The 7,736-nt window shown below is 38.8% G+C and overlaps 1 long non-coding RNA gene across 1 annotated transcript; it reads right to left on the reverse strand.

Annotated features, from left to right (window-relative positions):
- Positions 1–1,079: 1,079 nt before the first annotated feature.
- LOC110125525 (uncharacterized) lies at positions 1,080–2,720 on the reverse strand. Its single transcript, XR_002310107.2, has 3 exons — positions 2,594–2,720; positions 1,954–2,074; positions 1,080–1,232 (listed from the first exon to the last, which is right to left on the reverse strand). It is a non-coding gene; the product is annotated as an uncharacterized lncRNA (long non-coding RNA).
- Between the last annotated feature and the right edge of the window lie 5,016 nt (positions 2,721–7,736).

Below are 7,736 nucleotides of genomic sequence, written 5' to 3' on the forward strand. Positions count from 1 at the left end.
GAGGACGTGTGGGGGGTGGCCGCCCCGAAGTCTCCACATAACTGTGCAGCCACGAGACCCCGCGGAATCTTTCCCTTTCCATGTGCTCCCGTCATACCTGAGATCTCACTTCACCACCAGCCTTCCAGCCAGGCTCACCAGAGGCACAGAGCGCTTTTCCGAGGCCTCCATTTTGGCGCCCTGACCAAGCCTGCTGACTGCGCCGGAGCGCTGACAGTAGCATCGGTCATGACTCTCTTTGTGCCAGGCTGAACACCCCTCTAAGCCAGAGCCTTTCAGAACCTTGGGGCCACTTAATCCCACAAAGCTTTTCATTCCTGCCATCCTTGGCCTCCGCCCAAAATGCACGCTCCAGCGGCCCTCTGCGCTCTCACATCCTAATCCTCACCCTTCGCTTTGTTCCTCTCCCATGAGTCATCTTCCCATGCCCACCCGGTCGTCCTGTCAAAGCCCTCCCTCGCGCTCATATCGCGCCCTCTGCCTGTCCTGACTTTCCTTACAGCTTTCATCCGCTGAATACCCACTCTTCTTTCAAGACTCATCTCAATCATTATTCCCTTCTTGGCAAAGGAGAATCTCCACCTGCCTCCTCTGAGCTGCCTTGCCCCATAGAATGGACAAGTCCCTCCATGTTTGCTTCCTAAGGGGAGCGTAACAGAAGCAAAGATGGAGGAACTTCTCAATTCTGTGGGGTAAGGCAGCTATTATAGCTCTGTAAATGGTTAAAGAATTTCTTTCTTTGCATGTCTGCCTCTCATGGAATACAATCTGAGGGCTTAGACCTTGTTTTGTAGCCCTTAGTGTAAACTCATATTCATCATTTAGCAATTTGACTTGAAATAAGGGCTTCCCTGGTGTCTCAGAGGTTAAAGCGTCTGCCTGCAACGCCGGAGACCCGGGTTTGATCCCTGGGTCGGGAAGATCCCCAGGTGAAGGAAATGGCAACCCTCTCCAGTATTCTTGCCTGGAGAATCCCATGGATGGAGAAGCCTGGTAGGCTACAGTCCACGGGGGTCGCAAAGAGTCGGACACAATTGAGCGACTTCACTTTCACTGTATACTCACGACCTGAAACAGTGTCTCTTAGCACATTGTTGGCTTTTATTAAATATTTGTTGACTAGATGAGTATCTTAACTGGACCATTAGTTTCTTGGGGGCAGAAACAGTCTTCTTTCCTCATTACCGCATAGTTCATAGCAGATATGGTTGGAGAATCAAATTAAGTTCTTCCTGTAGTGCCACATGAAACCCATTTTTTACTGTAAATAAATTTCCTTCTCATTCAAGCACTTTACCCAGCTGTCCCTCAATCTACCTAATGTGTCTTAACCCTTAAGATGAGACTTCTATTTTTTGTCCTCTTGAAAAGGGGCTGCTCATCCACATAGCCCCTATTACCTAAAACCCATCAGCATACTTCTGGTCTCATTTCAGCTATATCTTTCCTCACAAACAAAAGTATTGAAAGAGTAGTTAATAGCCCTGATAGTAATCAGCCTGTAGTCCCTGTCTCCACTGAAATGTCTCTTAATGGGGTCAAATGCACTGGGCAATTCTTAAGCTTATTTCCACTATTTCCAATTCTTAGCTCATGTGGTTCTCAACTTTTCTGTAATATCTGACATTTTGAACATGAAGCATTTTCCTCCCTCGCCTGCTTTTATATCTACTTCCCCGCTCTAACGACTTCCCTGGTGGTTCAGACGATTAAGCATCTGCCTACAATGCAGGAAGCCTGGGTTCAATCCCTGGGTCAGGAAGATCTCCTAGAGAAGGAAACAGCAACCCACTCCAGGATTCTGGCCTGGAAAGTCCCATGGACAGAGGAGCCTGGTAGGCTACAGTCCATGGGGTCGCAAAGAGTCGGACACAACTGAATGACTTCACTTTCCTCCTTTCCTCTGCTCTAAACTTTTGGAAACTCTGTCTTCTATCTTAGTCTTTATCTTACATTTTCCCCCAGGACTCTGAGCATATTCTCTGTTTGGAAAATGATGAATTCCAAGTCCATTTTTCTTCTAAATTGCAACCTCATTTCTCCATCCGTCTCTGGAGAGCTCCTCTTAGGTAACCTAAAACATTTAAAAATAAACCTTCACAAAGTTGAACCCATTATGTATCCTCTAACTCTTCTGTGACATTCTCTGGCTTAGTCAAAAGTACCCTGCAATGATCCCATGTCCAAAAGAAACATGGAGAGTATTGCCAGACAAGCTCCACTTGCCCCCACCCAAGTATCTTATTTCTGTCATTCCACACCCAATTTCCCTCATTTTGCTTCAAATATTACTTTAACATCCATCCCTCCTGTCTATCCCTATGACCACTATCAGATTATAGTCTCTAATCACATTTCTCCTATTTAACAAAGATAAAAGTGATTCATGTATGAGTATTTGCAATATGTCTTCCTCCTATTTGCAAGAATTATTTAAGAACCATCAGTAAAGAACCTTTACTGATAATGGGTCAAAATAGTTGAGAGATGGAAATAACCAGAAAGAGAGCTAGGGGAGAGAAAAGGTAATGGGAAGAAAGAACACATGCAGGAAGGTAAGAAGAGGAGTGAAAAAAAGTTCTGGAGTCCATACCTGAATTGAGGAAGGAAGAAAGCTTTGGGTATAGTTCTAGGATTTGAGGGATATATAAAGATGAATGGGGGGAAAAAAGGATTTTTGCAACACTAATCTTGAACTTTTAATAAAATCTTATGTTGCGTGTGACTATTCTTGCCTCCAAAAATTGTGTTTGACTATGACATCACAAAGAGACTAGGCTGCATGATGACCAATGTTATGATCTATACATGGATTATTGCAGTAACCATCTACATAATGTCCTAGATACCCCATTCAAACCTCCATCTAGACATCAGAATGACATTTTAAAGATTAAAATTTGATTATGACAATACCTTGTTTAAAATTTTTCAGTGATTTATCCAAATTATAACAAAAAATTCAAGCTCCTAATTTAGGCATGATTGTCCTTGATACTGTGACTCTTGCCTAAGCATTCAACCAAAGCTTTAGATATTCCCCAGAATTTAAATCATCCTGAATAGCATTTCCCTGAAGACTTATCACCTTGATTAGTTTTTTTTCTTCTAGCTCAAAACTTCTGCTTTTCTTCTTCATATCACTCATTTCCATGTGTCTTCAAATTCTGTACAAGTACCTGCTCCTAAAATGCTCTCCCCATCATCCAAGTATGAGGAAGACAATTGTCCTCATCATCCCAGTAATCATGACTCTTCCATTTTGTGACCATTACCCCCTCCTCTTCCTTGAAAAAGCCAACATTATCAGTTTAATATTTGCCTACAAGATTTTTTTCTGAGCACCTATAAACACTGTATGCAATGTGAACATAAGATATGTATGTATATTACCTTGCGAGACTCCTCTGTCCATGGAATTCTCCAGGCAAGAATACTGGAATTGATAGCCATTCCCTTCTCCAGGTAATCTTCCCAAACCAGGGATAGAACCCAAGTCTACAGAATTTCAGGCAGATTCCTTACCATCTGAGCCACCAGGGAAACCCCACAAAATTGAACTACATATATTATAAGTTAATCAGCAAGAATATAAGTAGGACAATAACCAGGATTTTTTTTTTTTTTTGAGCAAAACAATGAGTGAAGAAAACCTGTATAATAGTAAAATATAATATCTCAAAATGTAAACTGAGTATTTTTGACATAATAATGTTTCCAACAGACCAGTGGATCTGTGTAGAGTCCACGAATTGTACAGGGAATTAGAAATACTCTGAGGTCAGTACTTAAAATCAGTAAACAAGAATGGGGTATTAAATAAAGGAATCAGACAAGCTAGCAAATTCTTGAGAAAGAAAAATAAATCTCAAATGGATTAAACTCTAGACAGTAAAATATTAAAATCATAAACACACTTAAGGCACTAGTGGTAAAGAACTCACCTTCCAAAGCAGGGGATGCGGGTTTGATCCCTGAGTCAGGAAGATCCCCTGGAGGAGGAAACGGCAACCCACTCCAGGATTTGTCTTGGAGAATTCCATTGAAGAGGAGCCTGGTGGGCTATGTTCCATAGGGTCCCAGAGAGTTGGACACAACTGAAGTGACTTAGCACAGCACAAACACACTTAGGATTATAGAAAATTAATTTTATTATTGGAGAGTAAAAAAAAAAATTCCTTTCTTAGTGTAAACTTAAGATTAGATAATCTAAAGGAAAAGACAAAAGAGTTTGCTTATAAAACAGTATTTTTTTCATGGTAGTTGTTTCTTTCAAATATTGTGGAATATAGCTTTTTTGCTTTGTTTCTGATCTTTTCTCAGTAAAATAACAGGAGAGCTGTTGCTTTAATCATAAAATTCAAGGAAATTTTATAGGCCATCAACATTGTCCCCTGATTTTAAGCTTATGTAACTACTGAACATCCCAAGATATTGGGATTTACCTTGTTTATACACCTCAAAAATTTGTGATTGTTGGCCACTTTTTTCACATTGTTTTATCCCAGTCCTCATGTGTATCAAGTTTGTTCAAATCCTTCTCTCTGGGATTATATGAAATGACTGATTCTCTTTCTCCATATGGCACATCATTGTGAACTTTCAGAATTTAATTTTATGTTTGCTCTTTCCCCTTAAGATTAAGTAATTCTGGTTCCTATGATTTTCCTCTAATGACCTGTCGAATATACTAAAATGCTCTCTAGGTCCTTTATTACTCACTGTCTCTTGTGTGGTCAGGGAACAGAACAGGAGTGGTAGTCTGAGATGGGAATCTAAAAATCAGAAGTTGAACTAGTCATTGAAGCTTAAGGCTTGAGAGTAAAAACCGAGAGCCAGAATCTCGGCACCCAGCCGTGGAGGTCAAAGTAAATCAAAGAATCACAGAAGGCATCCAGGCCAAACCCGCAAGTGTACACAATCACAATCTAAAGAAGGAAGGTCAGTTTAGGAGAGAAGGTAAAGTCAAAGGTCATGATAGAAGGATCAACATTTCTGTTGATGGTAAGAACTCAAAGATGACTTAAGTCCCAGACACTTAGTGAGGAGAACTTAGTAGTGAAAAGAGGGATAATATGAGGATATGTGTGTGGCCAGCCTGAGCAGCCAATGGGGCCAATATTCTGTCTTTTTCTGGTCAATTTGTACTAACAACTCACAGCCAGAAAGCTCTGAAATTTTTCCAAGTTCTCCCTCCCTCTTAAATGATAGACAAGAACATGAGGTTAACTTCAGTGTAATGAAATATAAAGAACTGCCCCAATTTTTTATTTGTCTAGAACAGGGGGTCAGCATTTTTTTCTTTCTATAAAGGGCCAGAAAGTATATACTTTAGGTTTGCAGGCCATATAATCTCTGTCATAGCTATTAAACTCAGCTGTTGTAGCACAAAAGCAATTAACAGATAACACACCAAAAAATGAACAAACATATGTTCCTCAAATTTTTATTTACAAAACGAGGCAACAAATGTTGTTACCTCTTGGTCTAGAATCTGGTTGTATTAGATATTACTGTTTAAAATTATTAGATCACAAACTACAGTTTGGAAATATTTCATTATACACAATTTTTCATTATAAAGATATTTTAGAAAAGGTTTGATTTAGGATGTTTCAATAGGGCTTACCTAATATTAAGTACAAGACAATTTGATTTTGAGCTTTATAAACTACTTTGTCATTTAAAACTTAGAGACTAATGTGTCTTTTCTTCTTTTTTTCATTATCATCATGGCTTATGTTACTATAACTTATTATGAGATCTCCAAAGGCCAACCTGTATAGGTTCAATACTTAGAATTTTGTTTAATGAAAAATATGATGAAAAGCAATATCTAGATGGGAAATATTTCAACATAAGATGGTATTTAAGTATAATTTTCATTATAATGTGAAATCTAACTACACTGTTAAGAATTCTAAGATGAAGCACAAAAAGTACAGAGGTTAAAAAAAAAGACATATTTAGCAGTGAATTTGCTTATTGTAGTAATCACATTACATTATATACACATATGTCAAGTCATTATGTTGTACACTTGAAACTAACATAGTGTTATATGTAAATTATAGCTCAATAATTTAAAAAATCTACTAATGTGCCTTTCACCTTCAAATCTGTGATTTGATATTAATGCTGATATGAATATCAACAGGAAGGGTGAGTTCATGAGCGTCTTTCCCACTTAGACAAGGAAGATCAGTAAAATACATTTTTAAAAAGTGATGTTGGAAAGTGTCTTTTGCTGGTCATCTGTTTCATCTTGCATTGTGGCCAAAATAAGAAGCATTATACCCTTATTTCTTTTGCAGGGTTTCCAGTAAGAAATCACTCTCCAATTCCATAATGTCATTCAGGATGCTAAGTAAACCTGTGGAGACACACTCTGCAGAGGAGTTCAAGAGGCCAAGTGATCAATTATTTGCCAAAGGAGCAGAATATTGCTTACTTGCCTATAGTCCTTTAAAGAAAACAAGAAAAATTAACAAGGGAAGAACAGTGAAGACATTGAAGAGGTCCCAGGGTGTATCAGGAATCTACAAAACAATTTAATTTTCTCAGTCAAGATGCTACAAAGGGTAATGAATAAATCATGTCCCCATTTCTTAATATGCTCTAGCAGGTTCTTGTTTTGAAAGAAAACAAGGACCCTGAAGCTAGAGTGTTTTTCTTTATCCATAGTAAAACTGTTCAGCATTTTTACTTACTTTTAATCTTTTGTTAATTTGTCCATATTTTGAGAGTTAAAATGGCAAATCAATTCAAATTGTTCACAATTTAGTGCAATGAACATTTGCTGAGCACTTACTATGTGCCTGGTAATGGTCTAGGTGATTGAGATACAACAGTGAACAAATAAAAGATATTATGGGTCTCATGGAGCTTATAGTCTAATGGTGAAAGATAATAAACCATAAAAGTAAAAAATAATAAGGCAATATTTAGTAGATTAGAAGATAAGTGACGGTGAAGTCTGAAGGCTGGGGCAGGATATAGGGAATTAAAATATTTGGTAAAGGTCATAGTAGGTCTCTTTGAGAAGGTGAACTAGTGAATAATGACTTGAAAGGGGTTAATAAGCTAGTCAAGAGCAAATTCTGGGCAAAGTTCAGGCAAAGTTCAAACCTTGCTATAACTACAGCTAAAGCCCTAAAGTGGGAGTATCCCTAGAAAGTGGGATCAAATATCAGGGTGTGGCTGAAAGGAGGTCAGGCCCAGTCCTTTGGTAAGGAGTTCATGGATTACAGGATTAAAAGATTGGAGCTAGGGGACAATTTGTCACTGCTGTTTAATCGATAATTAGTGTCCAACTCTTGAGACCCCACGGACTGTAGCCTGACATGCTCCTCTGTCCATGGGATTTTCCAGGAAAGAATACTGGCATGGGTTTCCGTTTCCTTCTCCAGGGAACCTTCCTGACCCAGGGATCTAACCCATGTCCGGCAGGTGAATTCTTTATCACTGAACCACCTGGGAAGCCCCAGGGGACAATTTAGGTTACTCTAATGTCTTCTAGTGGAATGAAGAGTCATTTAAGGTTTTGAACAGAAGAAAGACATGGTCTGATGTATGTTTTAACAGGATCAATCACTCTGGCTTTTAAGGAGAGACTGAAGGAAAATAAGAGTAGAAGGATGAAGACCAATTAGGAGCCTATTTAGCATAATCCTGGTAAATAATAACAGTGCTTCTGAATGAGGAGAAATAGATTATCAATGGGAACAAAAGAATTC

Source organism: Odocoileus virginianus, chromosome 25 (genome assembly GCF_023699985.2).
Source record: "Odocoileus virginianus isolate 20LAN1187 ecotype Illinois chromosome 25, Ovbor_1.2, whole genome shotgun sequence".
NCBI classification, from domain to species: Eukaryota; Metazoa; Chordata; class Mammalia; order Artiodactyla; family Cervidae; genus Odocoileus; species Odocoileus virginianus.